Here is a 21797-nt window from a genome sequence, read left to right as displayed (position 1 = left end):
TAATCCCTTAACAGTCCACACTCTGTACTGGTTTCTGATCGCTGAGGTGGTGAGTTGGGACTCTGTCTTGCATGGCCACAAGGTAAGGTGAGTCCAGTGAATCTACTTGTTAGCATGACTAGTGGTTTGGTGGTGCACATGCTGAAAGAGATCAATATTGTCAAAAATAATGGAAAAGGTTGGAGGTGGATTTGACTGTATTGGGGTAGGTTGGTGTGCTGGAGACTGAAGTGCAGTCGACTGGGGTGCTATGGGCTGTGAGGCTGGAGTCGATGATTCCGGCCACATCTGGATATCACTGCAGCCTCACTCTTTTGCACCTATGTCAAGTACAGAAGAGTATTCAGCATCTTGCAATACAGATGACTTCCTTTTAAACCACTTAAAACATTATGTACTGTATTGTACATCAAAGCTTAGATAATTTGAACACTCTAAAGATCATAATAACTAAGGTTAGATATAAATAATATATAGGTAAATAATAAACAAGCAATCTAAAGTAACATACCTCTACTACTTCTGGGTGGCATTTGCTTGGTTGTGGTCGCTGCCTCGGTTGTAAGAAGCTATGAGAAGGTCAAGTACAGAAGATTATTCAGCATTGTGCTATACAGATAACTTTGCTTTTAACCACTCAAAACATAATATTTATTGTACATCAATAGCATAAATAGCTGTCTACAAGTTCATAGCGCATTGCAATGGGACACATTGTATGAGCTTGTAGATCTGCTCATATGAATATGGATACTGGGGTTCATGTGGCTCTGGATATTCAAAAAAGGAGCTATGGGATATTAAAATCAGTGGTGGAAGAAGTACACAGATTCCTTTAGTAAAGTAAAAGTTAGTAGCAATACCACAATATACAAATACACATTACAGGCCTTTACATGTAAAAAGCCAGTAATCCGTATTTGACAGTAAAGAAGTCTTGCAGCAAATCAGGAAGTCTTGCAGCAAATCAGGCTGGAACCCAGGCTAAAAATCTGTGATGCTATCTTCTGTTCTGAGAGGTTGTCAGAGCGAGGTACCAGACTGAAATATTGACCATCAAGGCTGTGCCTGGAGGCTTTTAGTTTTGTTTTGTGTTATCAGTCCATTTAAAAAAAACACACACATTGTTGCTGTCGGATGGAAACCAAAAAAATCGTTTCCACTTATTATTCATGAAATGGAAAAAATAACCATGTGTTCCAATGTAGCCATTATTTATTTATTCACAAGCTCTTGTTAATACTTTTTATTGGTTCATAAAAACCCACAGACACACATTTTAACTAAAGAAACAGCTCACAATGTGTCACATCATGATGCGTTGTAGATCGGATATTTTCAATACTCTTTTTTCTGCCTCACAGCACACACAGAATGGTTTTGGAATACCAGCACACACGAACGCCCGCACGCCCGCCCGCCCACCCTCATGCCCGCACGCACGCACGCACGCACGCACTCGCACACACACACACACACACACACACACACACACACACAACGGGACCGGTGTGTCAGATACTTTCGGAATGATCATTTCGGAATGATTTGGTGGCAGCCAGACTTCCACGGAAGGTCCCCGGGGCTAATGGACTTTGCGCCTCAAAGAGCCCAACAAATCGTACAGTACCGTATGATGGTGCATGTTTCCCTTTGATTTATCAATCAATCAGTGTTATTGCCACAACACAATTACAGGAAACAGCAGGCTTTCACGTTTGCAAAAATACAATTTAAAATAATTGTCAGTAAAGAACATAAAACAAAATAAGCACAAACGCCTGAGAAAGCAGCATTAAAATCAGTATGTCATTTAAAGATATCACACGTAGTGCATGCAATATATACTGTATATATATATACAGTAGGCCTAGTGCATGTCAGTATCATGTAAGAAGTCAGAATGGAAGTCTTAAACACATTAAATATGCAGTATAGTGAAAATCAGTTGAGCATAGGCTGTGTTTAAGTTTAATTCAGCAGGCTGACTGATGCTATATGAAAACCTCCACGGTCTCTTGTTATGCCTCATGATACTCTGGTATCGCTTGACGCTTGCCAGGTCGAGGTGCTAAAGCATTCCCACTCATGGAATCTGGAGTAGCACACGGGGATAGCATCATTTTCCAGCCCTGGTAGTGGTCACCTCTGTCCCATTGTGGCCAAAAGGACCCTATATGGAAAAGGGACATTTACATTAATGTGGAAGTGGGACTGTGAAAATGAATTGCTGTCAATGATGACCTGAATAGTGGCAGTGGTGGCCGAACGGATAGCGGCGCGGTCTTGATACCGGAAGGTTCCTAGTTCGAATCAGCCGTCCGACACGTTCAAATTACCACCGCTGAAGTGCCCTTGAACAAGGCATTGAACCACTACGATGAAATGTGTTCTATGAGCAGGGCCTGGCTGGAAACAAGTTCTTGAGCTTAGCCCAGATACCCTGGGTAAATATAGATTTCATTTCATTTCATTTCAATAAACAGGTTGCCTGAGTGAAATCGTCCTCTAGTTTAAGACCTGAGGCCTTCTAAACTTCTCAAACGTTTTCGTGCCAAGGACCCCCAAAATTATATGTATTTGGCCATGTACCTACATCTGTAAATGTTTTGTGCCAGGCAGGGACCTCCTCCCCAGAAGAGAAGATTTTGTGTTAAAGAATTCAAAATTATTCAACATGTTTCAAACACTTTTTTAAAAATGTTCAAAGATAGCAGATGTACAAGCTTGCAGCATGGCACGAAGTGACATGCTGTGAGCTTGTACATCTGCGCACACGCGCACACGGCAAACCTAAACATCGGCATCAAGGTTTCACTTGCTTCCTGAACTTAAGCTGTAATTGTTTTGTAAATTTTTGTATATGTCAGAAGATGTTGATGGAACATCAGGCATGAATTACAACTGAACCTACACAAGCTGAAGGTCAAGAACAAACAGTATTTCTGAACGACTGAGACCTTTCAGAAAAATAAAAGAAGGTATGTACTGTAAACAGCACAAAGTATGTTTCTGAGCATGCCAAAATATTGCGAGACTGTCGATCATTGACAGCATGACAACCAAATCACGCCATACTGCCGAGCCAGAAACAATACATGCCATGGCACTGTTTAGATGCCTCAATCAAATTGTACAGTGTGCACATCAAAAAACAAGTAACTGGAAAATGACTGTGATATGTCTTCTTTTATATTCAACCGATTAACTGACAAAGGACAGAATTGTTCAAAAATAACCTTTTAGGACAGTCAATGGTATGGCATCAATGTATGCATACATTTCCTCAGTCAAACACCTCATTCAATTATTTAAATACAGAAATAGGGAGTTTACTGTTGTTTGGTTGAACCTGTCAGGGGTTGAACTCCCACTGGCATCACTCTCTCAGGGTCGCTGAGTCGGTTCTTCTACTTGGAGTATACAGACAGACAGGCAGGCAGGCAGGCAGGATACAGTGACTCAGGGGTCTGCATAGGACAACTGACTGACTGACTGACTGACTGACTGACTGACTGACTGACTGGCTGGCTGGCTGGCTGGCTGGCTGGCTGGCTATACTGGGAATACCCATACTTTGAAATGTGACTCATTAGGATTTCATTGTTCATGTTGAAATGATTTACATAATTATACAGTATCCTATATTAAAATTGTCTCAAGGGAGGATCGGCCGGTCGGCGGGTGGGCGGGCAGACCTCTGACGTCCCAATGCAGCTATGCCCAAATATGTACTGTATGAACCTGCCAGCTGGAATTGCTGGCTAGAGAACATTACGTAGATGTACCTTCCTTCTAAAATAAGTTCCTTGAAGGCGGCAACCCAAGACTTACACAGATAAGCCAGTCAATCTAAGATGTGACCCAAAAGAAATTGCAATAGTAATCATTCAAGGTTTTTTATGATCCTTAGGGTCATCCAAATAACATTAAAAATGTATTAATATATAAATTGTGCACGTTGGGGTAACATTGAAAACCTATATAAGGCAAACATGCTTATATGCTTTAAGTAGCATGTGACATGTTAAACTAGGCGTTATTAATGATTCTGAATCAATTGCAAGCATTAGTTTTGCACGAAAAACACTCCTTGGGCTAAATTCAGCCATAGCCACTTGTTCTGTAGTTATTCAAAATGAGCTGTTTGGAGGAACGTGCACAGCAATGGGAATCAAACAGTTGAATGAAATCAAGATTATTCTTGCCGCGTCACGCAAACGTTTTTGTTGAAAGGTATGCCCATAAGATATAGGTATGCATGCTCTAAAAGTGTGAAAAACTTATTTTTAATTTCACTAGCTGAGGGTCTTTAAATTAAATGTTTGCTATAACTGTGCTTAATTGTGAATATAGGCTACTACTTTAAAAGGTTTCTTTAGAGCAGAATAGAAAAACATAATGGCTGGGGGGAAAACAGAAGGACATAGAAATCATATCCACATTAGGCTACAATGTGTTTGTGGGATGGTCTTTGACGCCTGTATAGGCGCTTTCTTGACGCTTACGTCTGGATGCATACCCTAGCTCTGGTCCATAGCCTTCTACTGCTTCTACGATTCTGCCCTGAATCGTAGAAGCAGTAGACCAGGCTATGGACCAGAGCTAAGCCTACCCATTGACATCTGAAGACATGCATGCAGTTATATTCTTATTGCGAGAAAGAGAATGACTGCACATGAGCTGAGCATGCATGGCAGGCAACAATGTGTATAATAGCCTATTGTGTGTGGGCACTGACTGTATTAATTATATTGCGTTTTACTGCCACCGCCCACCCCTGCGTAAAAGGGAACGCGCGGTGGCAGCTGTCAAGTTATAGAAGGCAGCTGACGGTTGATGATACAGTATCGCTGTACGTGTACAATGCAAACAACAGCATACCGTTAATCACAGTGTTCAGACACCTGTGTGTAGTCAAGCCAATTGGTAGCTGTCCCATAGCGCAGGAAAGCCTGGTGAGGCGAGGTTACTGAGTCCGAGGAGTCTCCAAAAGCAACAAACGGCCAAAGTAGGCGAGGATATTGTTGAAAATGTTGCGGCAGCTTCTTAGACATATAATGTCATGTCGGTATTCGTTCAGAACACTGCTCTAATATGTTCATGTCTGGCACTGGCAGTTTATATGCGGCGCAGTTCTAACTGGTGTTGAACTTGGGCAGGGCGATAGCCTCAGTCAGGAGCCTGTAGTGTGGTCAGTCAGTCATCACTCTGCTCTGGTTCACTCCGCGGAGCAGAGCACAGATCGTCGCCACGCTGAGAGGAGAGCACCTTTATCACCTTTCTCCGCACATTTCTTCTTACATATATTTATTGCCCTGGAGATTTACCGCCGAGTGAATTCGTCTCGGGTTGGATTTTCCGCCCCAAACATGAATGGAAGAGCGCGTGTTTGAGTGGACAAACAAACTGCACGTGGACAGCTGGACACCACGCACGGCCGAGTCAAATCCGCGTCTCTGCATGGACTTTATCCACTTGCCCTCGTCGGTGAAACCGTATTTTTTGTGTTGGATTAAGAGAAAGGGAGGAACTGACTGTAGGCCTACTACTGTAGGCTACTGCGCTACGTGGACCACTGGACCAGACCTACTGTAACTAGAAGAACGCCGCTGCGTGTGAGGCTCAACGATGGCAGAGAGCAGACATAGTGGACGCTCTGGCTAAACCAGAAGAATGTAGAAGAAAGCGAAGAACCTTCTGCCAATGGACTTCTCAAACGGAAGGAAAGGAAACTGCGTGTGGACGACTATCTTCACGGGTAAGTAAATTGCATTATTCTGGGGATTGAGAAACGCACGTTTCTTTTCTTTTTGGAAAGCTGATCTTTTGTTCATTATTTGGCCCCTTTCGAAACCCTGGATACCCTTTTTCTTTTTTTGGGAGGGGGGGGGATGTCATCCCAAATCAAGGTATTGTTTGGCTTAATCTTTATAGTGTGTATACTTGTAGCTCGGACGTGTGTTGGGTTAGTTCTTCTGACTGACTGACTGACTGACTGCATAAGATCGTTTTAATATGGGAAGGAAAAAAAAGTAATCGGTGCAAAAAGGGTGAATTAAGTTATCTGATTTTTCGACCAAATGTCGGGACACAACTGCAGGGACACACACGACGCAGCAGGTGTTTCTGTCTGCTGTACCCGCCCGTGCGTAACTGCATGTTTTACGCATCGGAATGCTGTCGTGCGTCCTCGGGCAGAGGGGGGGGGGGGGGGGGGGTGTGGTTATCATCTCTTCTGCAGTGTGGTAATGTCTTTCCACAGCTGTTTGAGCATCCCCGGGGAAGCTTTCAGTTGTGCGTAAACTAATAACACCTGTCTGCGACAAACTGGGAGGAGAGATGAATCATATGGCGGCGTGACGTCTGTCTGTGCGCGCGCGGTGTGTTTCGTTCATGGTAGGTCTACCTACGTCCAGGCGGGTCCACCTGACCATAGGGCGGATTACATGCACTGGGGGCATGTTTTGGATCTACTCCAACTGTGTAATCTGTAGTCATTTGTCCAGCTCCCGTTGTTTTCATGGAACCAAGGGCATGACGTTATGTAGCCTAAAGCATTCATGCTCTGACACATATGGGCCACCTAATCATTGACTTTTAGCTGCACAATGACGCATGGCCAGGAGTGGGTGGATGCCCCATTGGCTTCATAATCTGTGCTGTCAAGCAAATGAGGCATGCAAGTCTGATCAAGAACAGAACAATGTTGCCATTAATAATTAGTACACAAGCAAAGTAATTAAACACATAGCTTTTGTTAAAACCAAAGGTCTTTATTTCCATTGTGGACCTTTGATGGGGGGGGGGGGGGGTGGTTATGGATTTAGCTCTTGAACCAAGTGTCCCTGCCAATGCTTAGCCGAGGGTCCCGAAAGGGGCTAGTGTGCACCACCAAACCGATCGCTACACCTCATAACTGTAGCACGTGACATGTTGTACAACTTTTATCTGCGATATTACTATATGAATATGACGCTAATGACATCTTGGCTTTATCCTTTGTATTCAACTCTGATCGTTGGCTGATCTTTTATTGCTCCCTGTTTCATGTTGGTCACACCCTTTTATAAATCCATTTATTTTACATATTTTGGCAAGAGATGGCCTCTGTGGTCGACTCCAGGCCATTGTGTGTGTGCAGGTGTTCCTTTGTTAATTGCAAGGTTTATGCTTCTAGAAATGAATAAGAAATGAATAATAATAAATTAATAATGAATAACGTCAAGATGTGAATTACTCCACATTTTAATGGCATGTGAATTGTGAAGTAATTAGCCTATAGGCTACTTGTAGTATGGGAACCTGACATTTTGGATTCGGTAACTACTTAGAACCGAATTTCGGTACCTAACCCTAATCAATTCTGTAGCCTGCCATGTACAGCCTGAATCATTTTGGGATCCCCCTATGGTGCCCCTAATTCCATTAAAGGTTCCTCTGTTCCTTTTATTATTATTATGATTATGGTGAACTGGAAATGAACTCCTAATGATTGCTACTAAAGGCAAGAAGCCATTTCATCCAAGCCATCTCCATTCCAAGCTGGCACCAGTGGGGAGTACTGCTGTAGTGACATTTTAATGGCATGTGAAGTATCGTTTGAGATTGTAAGGGATGAGCTGTTCGCTTCGAGGTGGCCTCTAGTCAGGCGCAGCGCATGGGCAGACGAAGCTGGGTCCTCCTCAGCCATATGGTAAAGAGAAGCTACGAGATGAAACAGTGGGTCATCCTTTAGTCATGTCTCCTGCAGCGACTGAGATTTATACACGTGTGTCTTTTCCTCTCTCCATCTCTCTCTCTTTCGCCTCGCTCCTCACTTTGTCTTTTATCTCATCTGGTCAAGTGCTCTGTCTTCCATTATTTTCTCTTCCACTCTCTCACTTGGCATCTCATTATACTAGTGTCACTATGGTTCTCTTTATTATTCTGATTTATTTTCTCCTCTTAATTCTCTCTTTCTCTCTAGTTTACTCTTCCCCTCAATCTCTGTCCATCTCCAACACCCACACCCATGGACTACATTAATTCTCTCTGTCTCTCTCTATTTCTCTCTCTTCATTCACACTTCGTTATTGCCTGTCTTTATGAAGAAGCATCACACAGGGCACATGACTCATACTGTATATGCCCCACCTGTACAGTAAGTGTAATCAACCTGTATGTCAGTCTGCTGATTGCTTTCGATCAGCCACGCTTCTATACATCAATCACACCTCATTCCCTCAAGAAGGTGGTCCGTTTAAATACGGCAATTGTCAATTCTTTCCACACACTGCTGCTGCAGGCAAAGCTTGCCTTCACCACCCCAGTCTCCACCTTGAGTCTTGCATTACGTTAATGTTTAAACTGAAGGTTAAACTGAAATGCATGTGTGTGGCTCTAAATTAAACAGAAATTCATGTTTGCATGGCTCTAAACGGATTCAGTGTTCTATGGCTTTAATGTTCAACTCCATTCAAGTTTGCATGACTCATTTTAATCTGATTATATGTCTTGCTATGGGCCTGCTCTTGATGTATACCTCTGGGGATTTTGAGTGGCATATCCCTTATTTTGCGTAGCATGCTGCTTCTATATTTAGTGAACATCTTAAAGAGCAGAGCCATTGATGCCAAGTTTAACTGTATTCAATTTGTTGCAATAAATGTAATCTGCTTGTGACGCAATTTGCGAGTGCTCCTGAATGAACTAGCATTAAATAAGTTGACCTATGTTTGGCAATAGCTTTTGTTTCCATGCTATCCTGTCCATCTATGTCAGTGGTTTTCAACCCTTTTCATATCAAGGCCCATTATTTATTGGGTATTTGAGCCACGGACCACCATTTGATGACATTTAACCCCTCAGATCCAAAACGAATGAATATTTTGTTGTCGTTGGATAATATTTTGTCCACAATTCCATGCTGTATTGATGTTGGTACCTATTAGGAGAGATAACAGGCAAACGTTGAATTGTGTAAACTTCTTGTAAATTAAGCAATGCAGATGTGTAACAATAATTTAACTATTTAGAGCGTACAATGAAACCAAATGGACCCATAAGGGTGTGGGGGGGGGGGGGGGGGGGGGGGGGGGGGGGGGGGGGGGGGGTGTGGTGTGTGTGTGTGTGTGTGTGTGTGTGTGTGTCAGACACATTCATATGTGTACACGCACCTATGTGCGCAAGAGAGGGCTTGCAAGCATCTGTGTGTTGTGTGCACATTTCTGAATCAATGCAGTGTGTGTGATGCAGACATATCTGTGTGTGTCAAGCTGTGATTACAGCACTCGACTCATTTATCAAAGTAAAGGGTGTGTGTGTGTTGAATCAAATTACGCAAAGTGCATATTTTCTATTTGTGTGGTGTAGGACATTATTCATGGATATGTGTGCGCACACAAGGCTGTGCTTGCGCCAGAGTGGGCGCACATGGGGGCTTGCAGGCATCTGTGTGTGTGTGCGCACATTTCTGAATCAATGCAAAGTACATATTTATGTGTGATTCAGGCACATAATATTATGTGTGTGTATGCTTCCGTGTTCCAGCTGTGATTCCAGCACTCGACACATTTGTCAGGCAGCAGAAGTGGATTTCATTTGAGCGAATTACTTCAGCCTCCCCGTCCACCATGCTCTCTGGGGCTCTCGGCGACGAAATTAAAGACGGGAGATTGGTAATCTAAAGACACAACAGCTGCCCTGTCTTCCTATAACCTCCCCATTCCCTCTAGACCTGAGATGACTGAAGGGGAGAGAAGCGGGGAGGAGGATTGGGTGGTTCATCAAGGATCAGTGCCGTTGGTTCCACACAGTATACTGTATGCTCATTGTTGTCGGAGCTTTATCGTGTATTAATCTCGTGTCAATCTGCCCGTTTGAGCTGTAGGCTTTTCTCTTAAGATGTGATGCACAACTGAAGTGAGGATGAGGGGGGGGGGGGGGTTGGAGGGGTAGCACACTGCACACCCTTGAGTTTGAATTTTGTATGCACACATATCATTGTGTGAGTGCAATGTGTGATTGAATTTATAATGAATAAAACCACACTTTGTGTCAGTTTGAACCCAGTGAAATGTACTTGGGCTCATTTATTGAAAACCTCATGACATAAAACAGTGTGCTCACTGGTCATTTTGAGAGGGCGAGAGAGAACACAAACAGCTTGCCTGCATGACACATTGTTGGTGTAGATGTCCACTTCGATTACGGCCCACACTTTAACTGACTATCGCAATAGCGTCCTCCCAGTGGTGTCGGTACATTCTGAAGCAGCCGACTTTCTAAATCAGCGCAAGTAGAAAGTAAATGGGTGCTCGCAGCCTCGCACGCACGCCCACACGCTCTCACTCAGTCTGTCACACACGCACTGATTAATATTAAATCTATGATGATCCGTTGTATGCTCACGCACACAAACCACCAAAGGACAAAATTGCAATTGGGCACGCGTGCACGCAAACACACAACCACCCACCCAAACAAACAAACATAAAAGAAGTGAGAAGGTGCAGGTGGTGAACTGAACAGTGGTGCAACAGAGAGGACAACGTAGGCATTTGGAAGAAGGAAACACGGGCGTCCACTTTTTGGCCGTTGTAATCGGCTGTTTTGTCGTAATGTAGGCGGCATTTGGGTGATTGATTGTAAGCGTTTTTTCATAATTAGACGGGATGATTTAGATCGCGAGTTATGAACGTTTTAAGATTTTCGTTTTCGTCCGCTAAACAGGCAGGGAACAATTTCGATGACGTGTCACTGTTGTGCAACACCGAGGATTGGGCAACAAGCGCTCCTAGGCTGTGGCGCGATGCGACCGGTTTTGATATCATTAATCTCCGTCCTATTTATCAATCTCCGTCTCGGGCAACTTGACCGTGAACTTGACGGTGATCTCCGTCTGGGGCCCTTAAACTGTTAAACGCCCTGGCTACTATTTGGAAATACGGTATTATAAAAAAAAGTATGAAAAGGCTACCTCTTGTGGCCTACTGGTATTGTCCACAAGGAATGTAGCACTGATTAGTTAAGCGGTTTGCAAGATTATGTCCGGAAACACAGATAGACGGATCCTTTTATAGTTGGCTAGACTCCTGCAGAGTGACACAAAATCAATAAAGATAACCTGCTTTTCTTGGCGGGAACATTGTCACTAAGTGACCATGAGAGTTGAGTACACGGTGTCTGTTTTCACTCCGGGCATGGATCCAACATCAAGTGAAAAGTGAAATTAGGCCATTATATCAGTCAGATACTATACTGTAGCCTGCCTTAATTACTCAAAGCCACAATACTGTCCACTAGAACGGAGTCAAGTTGGAAGATGATGCAGTTCTTACCAAAGGGGAAGATAAGGATGTGAATTATCATTTTCCCGCTCCGTGCATATGTTTGCATATTTCCATGTTGAGATGGAAAGGTTAGTTCGCCTCTCAATTTACTTTGAGCCTCTCCGTCTCCTGGCAGGACGGAATGTGATTTATTCTAGTCATTCAGTGGAGAGGCATTGTGCTAGCGTGTGCTGCCAATTCATTGTTCATGCACGGTTACTGCAGTTATTAAAAATAAAGAAAGAAAGGATAACAGATGCTCTGATGGAAAAGTGTGAAGCATTCATTTCCTGAAGATCTATCCAGGCAAAATGAATGCAGGTGACAACGTGAAACCAGATAATTGTCTCCACCAGGCCAAAGGCATGGGGAGAGAGTATGTTTTGCACTCCGTCCGTCCGTGTGTGTCCGTCCGTCCGTCCGTCCGTCTGGGTACAGCTAATCTCCGGCACCGTTAACCCGGTCGATGCCAAACTTTGCACACACACTCCCTAGATGCCAATGATTTCCAGAACGGCCTGTTATAGCGCCACCAGGAGGCCGACTTTTGTAAAACACATTTTTTTATATTACTACTCCATATTTTGTCCAAAAATCCTGCAAATCGTTACACAGTATCTCTATAGTCATGTGCTCAAGACAGATCTGTCAGATATTTCATATTCCACCCTGATTGGCTAACATTGGCTTTCAAGGTTTGCAGGATTGGCCCGTTTTGAACAATGTGTCGCATCGCTTGTAGATGGGCTATTTTAAAAATATTTTTGTACATTTGAACATGAAATGAGACATTCTGCATAGTACTTTAAGTACATTTTGATGCCAATACTTTATTACTTTTGTACTTTTACTCAAGTACATTTTAAATTCCGGAATTTAACTTGTAACGGAGTACTTCTACATTGCAGTATTGATACTTTCACTTAAGTACCTTTCCACCACTGATGGTTCCCACACAACAGCGAGATTGTTAATCAAACTATGTAGTCCCTCAATTTGTCAATTAATGTCAAAAGGTCTTCCAGGGCAGATATAATCCTGCATAATCCCAGCGCTCTAGTCAAACATGGAACTGTAAACCTCCCTGCTGTTGTCTCTGATTATTGACTGATTCCTGACCCGGAGAATCAAGCGGTCAGTGACCTGACCTGAGAGCACGCACTGAATCGTTTTAAACGCAATATTATGACGATGACTGATAATTTGATGTGTCGATTTACTCATTGACTGACTAGGACGATTTTGGACGAGTTATTAGGTTATTAATCCAGAATGGAGGCTCTTGAGTCTTTTTATATTTACTGTATAGTAAGGTGGCTGCTGCATAGACTGCTGTAATCTTTAGCAGCATTTTTCTTCAGAATTGAGGCTCAGATTGAAGTGATTGGAAAGAACGTCAATGTTAGGACTAAGGAGCTCATTTAAAAATTGGCGCTATGTTGCCGTTACAATATCTTCAATCTTTACTTCTGGTTCATTGGGGTGAATTTCAGGGTTTTCTAAATAAAAGTCCCCGTGCATCCTGTTGGCAGTTGGGAGTTAAATGGTGGCAGTCAGTTAAGTTAAGTGAAAATGTTTTATTCTCAATTCAAATTTAAAGATGATTCCCAATCAGTTTTATTTATTTGTCATCTTGACTTTAACAACCAAATGTAGCCTAGTTATTTCCCAACAGCTAAAACAAAAAATCATGTTGAAATGTTTAATAGCTGCAATCTTTACATGAATTCTTTCCAACACCCCTAGTAACAAGTAAGACGCGCGAACGCGGGAAGCGAACGCAGCTCGTAAATTGCAAAAACAACAATTAGAATAAATTACGTAATTTTCTCTTTTTTTTGTGTTTAAGTTTTTTTTTAAGTTAAGTTTTGTGTGTGTGTGCGTGCGTGCGTGCGTGTGTGTGTGTGCGTGCATGTGTGTGTGTGTTTTTGTGTGTGATACAGTTGCGCCCTCTGGTGGTGGGTGGGTGGTGTTACAGCGTGACACACACACACACAGACACACAGACACACAGACATGATCTGCTGGGTCTCATAGTAAATGCTCACTGCGTTCGCAATCACTGCGTTCGCAATCACTGCGTTCGCAATAATCCCCCCCCACCAAGTCAGGAACACTGGCAGTTACCTGAGTTGGGAGAGAATTTCCGATATGATCTCAGGAACCCTACAGAGAGAGAGATTACTGGGGGGGGGGGGGGGGGGTGGTGTGTGTGTGTGTGTGTGTGTGTGTGTGTGTGTGTGTGTGTGTGTGTGTGTGTGTGTGTGTGTGTGTGTGTGTGTGTGTGTGTGTGTGTGTGTGTGTGTGTGAGATACAGTGCATGGTAGGGGGGTTTCATTCATATGGTGTGTGTGTGTCATACAGTGCATGGTAGGGGGGTTTCATTCATTCATATGCAGGGGTTATTCTGCAGTCTCTCCAACTCCACCGAGATGGGGACTGAAATGAAAGACAGAGGGAGACCTGGAGGAATGGCGAGAGAGAGAGAGATGAAAAGAGATATCAGTGTCTACTATAGGCATTGTATTGCTGCAAGCTCTACTGAACATATTGCATCTATAGAAAGGTAGTGGTCTGTGGGAACAGAGGGACATTTTCTTCTCTGCTTCACCCAGAGGCTTAAAGGGACATTTCACAGCTGGAAGAAACTGCACCACACACACACACACACACACACACACACACACAGTGGTGCATTTATATAGAGCCTTTATCCAAGGCGCTTTACATAGATTGTGCATTACATTCACACACACATTCACACACACATTGCGGCGGAAGCCGTGCAAGGTACCAACCAGCACATCGGGAGCAATTTGGGGTTCAGTGTCTTGCCCAAGGACACTTCGACGTGTGTGTGTGTGTGTGTGTGTGTGCGTGTGTGCGTGTGTGCGTGCGTGCGTGCGCACAGATTTGTTCCGTCTTTGCCACCACCATCAGAAGAAAGCATGATGAATCAGACATCGACGGGAGTCTGGAGATGTGCATACTTACACATCATCCACAATTTTATAATAAAACAAAACGTTTGATATTCATGTGTGCAACTCCAATTAAGTTTACATTCACTGTAAACTTATGATCTGCATTATTCTTTACATGACATGCTAATGTAATGTTTTTTTGTGCCATGCAGTTTCATCATGCTTTTAATTTAGTGGATAACATTAGGTTTGACTGTATACACGTTAATCCCAAGCAAAAATAATGATTACATGTACTGTAAAAGAGAATGTACAAGTTATGCAATATGCCATTTCTGCCTAAATGAAATGAAAAGGTTAAAATTAACCCTACTGTATAGATAGCTTGTGGGGTCCAACATTTTGTCATACATGATCAGACAATGACTAGCAAGCAAGTTGTAGCTGTTCTATTAGATGTTTTCAGAGGTTTCAAATTAAATTCTAAAATAAATGATGACATGAAGGCTTGGAAAAAAGAATGTTCTTGTGAGCCAGTCCACATGTGAAGCCTGGTTTATACTGTGTTGCATGACAGTGTGGGCGTGTGGCGCACCGAAAATACAAAACAATCTGCTGTGTCTATGACCTGGAATTATCTTGCCATGAGTACTATACTACCTACTACGACACTCTGAACTAAACATTACTGCCCTAATTTTATAAATCTCTCACAAAGTAATCAATTGCTAGATTATTATGTCAAGTTTGCATAATGTTTACACTTTGCAGAAATACTTACTCTATAAAGTAAATATCCAGGGCCAGGCTGCCCTGCATGATGACAGCATGCTCGTTTCATCTGCACCGGAGATATGCTGTTCGCTGTTCTGTGTTTTATATGCTTCAAATAAATATCCATGCTGTGCTTGGGACTCAACAAAATCTTCACTCTGATGCCCAGACGCCAAGTAAACAAATGAATGCAGCGGTGGGGGTGGGGTCAACGAAGGTTCTAGGTGACGACTGTGTTTTGGGGCTGGTCTGACTGCAGTCTGAAGAGACAACCATGTAGTCCGGAAAGCACGTAACACTGATTACCACGACAAACAGGACATTAATTCCTGACCAAGATATCTAAAAACACAGATTATACACAAACAAAACCCAGGCAAATAACATTTTTCAACATCATTCAAATAAGACCAGGAAATGTGAAAGGGGTGAAGTGGCCCTTTAAGTTTATTTTTTATTTTCTTAGGGGGGGACTGGGGGAGAGGGGCGGGCGGCATGTCAAGAGCTGTTTCAGACTAGTCACTATGGCAATTAGCCCTTCACTAAGTCCCTCCCCAACCCATCCTTGTCCAATAGGCACGTTAGCGGCGAAGAAAGCTTGACCTGCATAGCAACTGTTGCTAAACTATTTGGATTGTCATTGGACAATCGCTTTTTGGGTGCGTTTCCAGCTCACGTCAGCTATCCATGTGGGTGCGGTGTGTGCATTTGACTCCTCATGATCTTGATTTGATGCATTTGAGCTTGTTCATTAGCTATTTAACTAATACTATTTGCAGTCTTACTTGCCCGGTGGTACACAAACACTCAGCTGCCTGTGATATTATGTCCGGTAGATCTTTCTTTCATGTCATCATGTCATGATAGACCTTTGCCTGTAGTATAGCAGACAACAAGCTAGAGCTTGTCGATCTGCTAATTTGGTACTTTTGTGTTATGATGTAATGATCATGAAGTGCATTAATTTACAAAATAATCAGACCTGTCTGAAGTGAGTGGTGCAACAGTGCCCCCCTGTTGGTACCCTAAACATGGGCATTGGAGTGGCTGCACCCTATGGTTGCACCACTCAAAAACACAAATAGTTTTCTGCCCGAAAGTGATGATATTACAATTAAAATCAATGAGCTAGCTGTCAATGTCAAACCGTCTGTGTTGTCTGATTCTGGTGGGCGGAGTGGTGGGGGGTATATCCCTCCATCCATCTTCAAACGCTTAGCTGTAGTCGGGTTGCGGGGGCAACAGCTCCACCAGAGAGCTCCAGACTTCCCTCTCCAGAGCAACATTAGTAACTTAATTCTGGGGGATCCCGAGGCATTCCTGGCAGACTGTGGAGATCCCTCCATCTCATCCTTGGTCTGCCAGGGGGTGTCCTTCCAGTGGGACGTGCATCGAGGACCTCCCTATAGGGAGACGCTCGAAAGGCATCCTTAACCAGATGCCCAAACCACCGAAGCTGGCTCCTTTCCAAGTGAAGAAGCAGCGGTTCTACTCAAGAGTTTTTCTTGCGTGACTGAACTTCTCACCCTATCTCTATGCCCGTTTGATGAGCTATATTTAACTCGTTAACTAATTTACTGGCAGAGTAAATAAATAAATAAATCAGCCCCTGCCAGCAATTTCTTGTTTTTCCATACCTTTCAAGTAGTCACAGAATATTTATCTCCAGTACAATTGATCCCCCGCAACCTTATTCTTTGGGTATACTGGGCATACTGTAGCTCAGCAAATGGTCCTTTGAAATGGGCAAAACATTGGCTTGGCCCAGATGGCTTTGATGAGCACACAGGCTACTGGAGGTTGCTCAGGGACACTTCAGCATTTAGACTTGGTGAGCCGAGGGGCGACTCAGGGGGGTGTGCGTACGTGCGTGCGTGGGTGCACGCAGGTCTGAAGCATGCCGGTTGTGTAATCTGATCCATCCCTATGACATTTTACATTCAGTGAAGCGAGCCCAAAGAACTATAGTTTTCCTTGTTAGCCACTGACATTAGTGTGTAGGCGACGTGCAAAATAATGCTAATGTAACGTATTAGTATTCTGGGGCCATCACTAGTGAGTTATCTGCTGCACTTTAACCCATTAGACCTGGGGCCATCACTAGTGAGTTCTCTGCTGCACTTTAACCCATTAGACCTGGGGCCATCACTAGTGAGTTCTCTGCTGCACTTTAACCCATTAGACCTGGGGCCAAATTATTTTCAAAATAAATAAATAAAATAAAATAAAAATGGCTCAATGGTACATAGTACGTGGTGCATGTTTCTCTTCTCTTCTCTTCTCTTCTCTGTAGTCTACCGTTGATCCAGTGAATCAAATATGGTAACATGTTCTGAGCATGTGTGCGTCCAGTGAGCTGTGGCGTTCCACAAGCATACTAGGGCCCTAGTATGATGCATAATAGGGTTCCTGTTCGCAGGTGACACAGTACTGCTGGTCTCAGACAGGAACAAACTGCAGGTTGAAAAGGCCCTCAGCTCTGAACTTGGTAGAATCTGCACCTGGCTCGCTGATAACAAACTATCTTTACACCTGGGAAAACTTAATCCATTCTCTTTGGATCAAATTGTAATCTCAGCAAGGCAGATGGCTTCTTGGTTAGAGTGGGTGACAATATTATCACACGAAAAGATGAAATTACCTACCTAGGTTCCATCCTGGAGGCTTATCTTTCCGGTAATAAAATGGCCACCAACGTAATCAAAAAAGTCAACCAAGGGAAGGGATGTCCAGAATTCTAATTCATTCAAATAAAAAATCACACCCGTGTGAAGTGAGGGGCGCTCTTATCATCGTACATCATCGTAACATGTCGATTTGCTCAGATACATATGACGTAAATTCTCCTTTCATTGTCAATGCCATTTCATGTTTGTGATAGCACAAAATGCCAATTTGCTCAGACACATGACGTGAATTCTCTTTTCATTGTCAATGGCAAATGTGACAAGTTAAGACAAAAAGCTGTATTTAGGAGGGCCCTCAAAAGTAGCAAGCTCAAAATGTGTCTTCTTCGCGCCATGTTTCGAGCTTGCAGATCAGATCAGATTATGGAGATGGGTTTCTGCCTGGCAGTGACAATATAATCAATCAAAAGCAGACAGGCTATTATGGAGGCTGAACAATGAAAAGGTAATGAGGCATATTGTCATCCTGCACGTCATTCTCAACAGATTTCTGTAATGTGTCTGTGTGATTGTCAGTTGTATTGCCATTTACCAGTCAATCTGAAGTTGGGATGTTAAATTAAGTGCAGGGTTTGTGCTGCACCAACAGTCCGAACACGTTGTCTAGGCCCTAGCCTTGACGACCATGCAGTGTTATTATGCAACGGCTAACATTTTTGAGTGGTGTAAACCAGGGGTTCTCAGCCCGTGGGTCGCGACCCCTCGGGGGGGTCGCCAAATTATTTTAGGGGGTCCCCAAATTATTTTCAAAAAAATATATATATATATATTTTCACGATTTTTAAAAAATAGCAGACCTACAAGCTCGTAGCGCGCCACTCTGTGGCGCGCTATGAGCTTGTAGATCTGCTATTTTTCAATAGCTAAATTATAACAATGCTTAAAACACCAAAAGGGGTTCCCGCCCAAAATGGTTTAAGGTTATTGTAGCAGTCAATTTATATTGGGGGGCGGGGCGGGGGTCCCGAGACATTGCCAAAGCATTTCCGGGGGTCCCCGGCCAAAAACGTTGAGAACCCCTGGTGTAAACCACTCCTACAACTGGCTTTGTTAGTTTACGTGTCTGTCTGTCTGTCTGTCTGTTCGTACCAAAAAATGAGCATGGTTGCTTGGTCACCCAGTTCACACGGGTGTGATTTCATTACGTCAGACATTACGTCAGACCACAGCTGATCATTCTATAAGACCTTACACCACTCAGTTCACACGGGTGTGATTTTTAATTTAGGTCAAGTTATTTAGACAGATGCCAGGTTAAGTTGTTGACATGGCATCCTAGTTTTTTATAGTTTCAATGTACGTTGTAAGTTGGAATTCTTAGTGCTTTATCATGGTTTCGTCCACGTAGCAGTTTTTGTATTGACTTGTGCTTTCGTTCTACATACTGTCATTTTCAATCAATCAACCATAGCCCCTCCTATGTCCAGCTTTGAGGGTGTGTGTAAACACAAACATTGACGACAAAAGTGAGTACTCAAATTGTGATTGGCCAGAATGAGATGATAAGAGCTCACTTCACACAGGTGTGATTTTTACCAGCTGCTATGCAATAGCAAGCTGAGTCTATCATCGATGTGCAAGCTAGTCCTCTCGTCCAGCTGGGGTCTGTTTCATGAAATTTGGATTAGGGATTAAACCGAGATTTAACAGATATCCTGGCTTAATATATCCTGGATCAGCGATAACTGGTTTCATGAAAACCGGTTTATCTTGCCAGATTAATTTAGCCAGTTAACCTGGATATGTTGAGGCTTGATTTGGTTTCATGAAAGCAATGCCACACTAGTTACCATGGAAACTATATGCTGTGGATTTAGCCTGCTCCAGACCAGGTTTACAGCCATGTTTAACCTAATCTTGATGTCTTTATGTTCATTAAGCAGTCAATCTGATCACAAAACAACAATGTTTTCCACACTTATTCACTTATTATGGGTTTATGTTGCCTTAGATTCTAACTTACCTGTCTGAAAATGCCATAAACACACAAAAATGTTGTTGAAAGTTATGTTCCAAGCCATACGATACGACGTTTCTTTGATAACTCCGACATCTCATGTCCTTGGTTTTGCATTGCATCCGACACAAGTAACACAACGCTGGACTGGCGTATGCGGTCGCGCTAAACAGAGACATCAAAGATAGTAGAGAGATGGAAGATGGTAGGCCTATACACAATCCAAGTTGTAGTTTTTTGCTAAACATAGATAGTGGATTGATGGAAGATTGTGTACACTGCCCGAGTTCAGTGCATTCAGTGCTTGCTCTGACTACAGAGTGACGTAACAAACAACATGGCGGCCGAGTTATGCCGCCGTCGGCCCGAATGTCAACCATCTCGTCACCTCTTTCCCTATAGAATCTGTTTGCCAGCTGTCATTTTGTGCCATCTGGCCAAGCACTCGGACTGGCAAGATGCCCAAGATGCCCCACCTTTTAATTCTACCTGTCCACCTAAATACAGTGGGCTAGAACCAGCCCTGCCATGTACTAAGCTTTGAACTGTGTAGGTCTGTCAATGAACTAGTTCAAAACAAATGTTCTTTATTCTGTATTTTTGTCATCTGGTTGCAATGAGGACCACATCAACGCCTACACATTAAGACTGTCTTGCTGTCAATAGACTATGAAACGACAAGGATCATTTCAGTCCAAAGTCGTAAAATGAAATGACACGAGAACTGATGTGATGCGTCTCAAAACATGGGCCCGTGTTGGATAGACAAAAAGACATGCCTCAATAGTGTTCTCATTCATGAAGTACATTTTCCAGTTCCTTCCAGACCGTTTATTCTTGTATCCTCAGTGACCCGAAAGGAAACGTCTATTTTTTGCCAGTCGTTGCCGATGGCCATAAGCAGTGGTGGGAAAAGTACTTGCATGTTTTTCTTAAGTAAAAGTATCAATACTGCAATGCAGAAATTGGCTTCAAAATGTACTTAAAGTACCAAAAGTAGGCTACAGAATTTTCAGTTTTCAAATATAAACAAACTGAAAATAGCAGATCTACAAGCTAACAATATGTCACATCGTGACACATTGTGAGCTTGTATGTCTATTTTCAAATTGCCGAAATGCATATAGGACCGAAGTGGTTAATGTATGTTTTGTAATGATAATCAAAAAAGTAACTAGTAACTCTCAAATAATTAGTAAAAGTACAATATTTGGATCCGAGATGTAGTGGAGTAGAAGTATTGGAAATGAGCAGAGCGGGTGAGAGTGAGTGAATGTACTTGGTTACGTTACACCACTGGCTAATACATTCACTCACGCTATAAGGCACATCTGTCTGCCATCAACAGGTGGCCGGTGCCTGTAAAATAACGTGGTTCAGTGATCTTTTTGTATTAGCTGTCCAAACAAGTCATCCTAAAAGGATTTAAAGAATGCCTTCGTTGATGCATTAATAACGATACACGCACACACACACACACACACACACACACACACACACACACACACACACACACACACACACACACACACACACACCTCTCCACTGCTTGAATATAATGGCATGTGATTAGGGATTACTGTGATTATGGTAAACTCACATTTTATTTCATATCTCACACACACCATTATTCACTAGTGGCTCCCAAGGCGCATGCAGCTAAGCAAATGTGTGCCTTCGTGCACAGATAGGCTGTGGCCATGCATGTTTGTGTCACTGAGTGGTACATGGTGGATGGATGATCGAGAGGTAGGTGATGTAATTGTGACACCGGCAACGCAACAAAGCATGAATCGGGCATAGCCACTAAACTAAACCTAACGATTAAATGCCCGATCCTAATCCGGTAATCCCAACCTGATTTGTATGGTGTGTGTGTGTGTGTGTGTGTGTGTGTGTGTGTGTGTGTGTGTGTGTGTGTGTGTGTGTGTGTGTGTGTGTGTGTGTGTGTGTGTGTGTGTGTGTGTGTGTGTGTGTGTGTGTGTGTGTGTGTGTGTGTGTGTGTGTGTGTGTGTGTGTGTGTGTGTGTGTGTGTGTGTGTGTGTGTGTGTGTGTGTGTGTGTGTGTCCAGGCAAGCCCCCCCAGGTCATCATGACATCAGCCCCCATATATGGTGCCCAGGTCATCGTGACATCAGGGATGG

At 43.2% G+C, this 21797-nt stretch overlaps 1 protein-coding gene across 1 annotated transcript in view; it reads left to right on the top strand.

The window, feature by feature from the left end:
• Positions 1–4912: 4912 nt before the first annotated feature.
• htr2cl1 (5-hydroxytryptamine (serotonin) receptor 2C, G protein-coupled-like 1) overlaps positions 4913–21797 on the top strand; it is a gene marked incomplete at its 3' end in the record, with an annotated part of 198203 nt that continues 181318 nt past the window's right edge. Inside the window, exon 1 of the mRNA XM_079491254.1 lies at positions 4913–5761. The remainder of the gene's footprint in view (positions 5762–21797) is intronic.

The sequence above is a fragment of the Electrona antarctica genome (genome assembly GCF_951216825.1).
Source record: "Electrona antarctica genome assembly, chromosome: 21".
NCBI lineage: Eukaryota > Metazoa > Chordata > Actinopteri > Myctophiformes > Myctophidae > Electrona > Electrona antarctica.
Note: the sequence above shows the minus strand (reverse complement) of the source record. Positions and strands in the feature narration are given on the sequence as shown.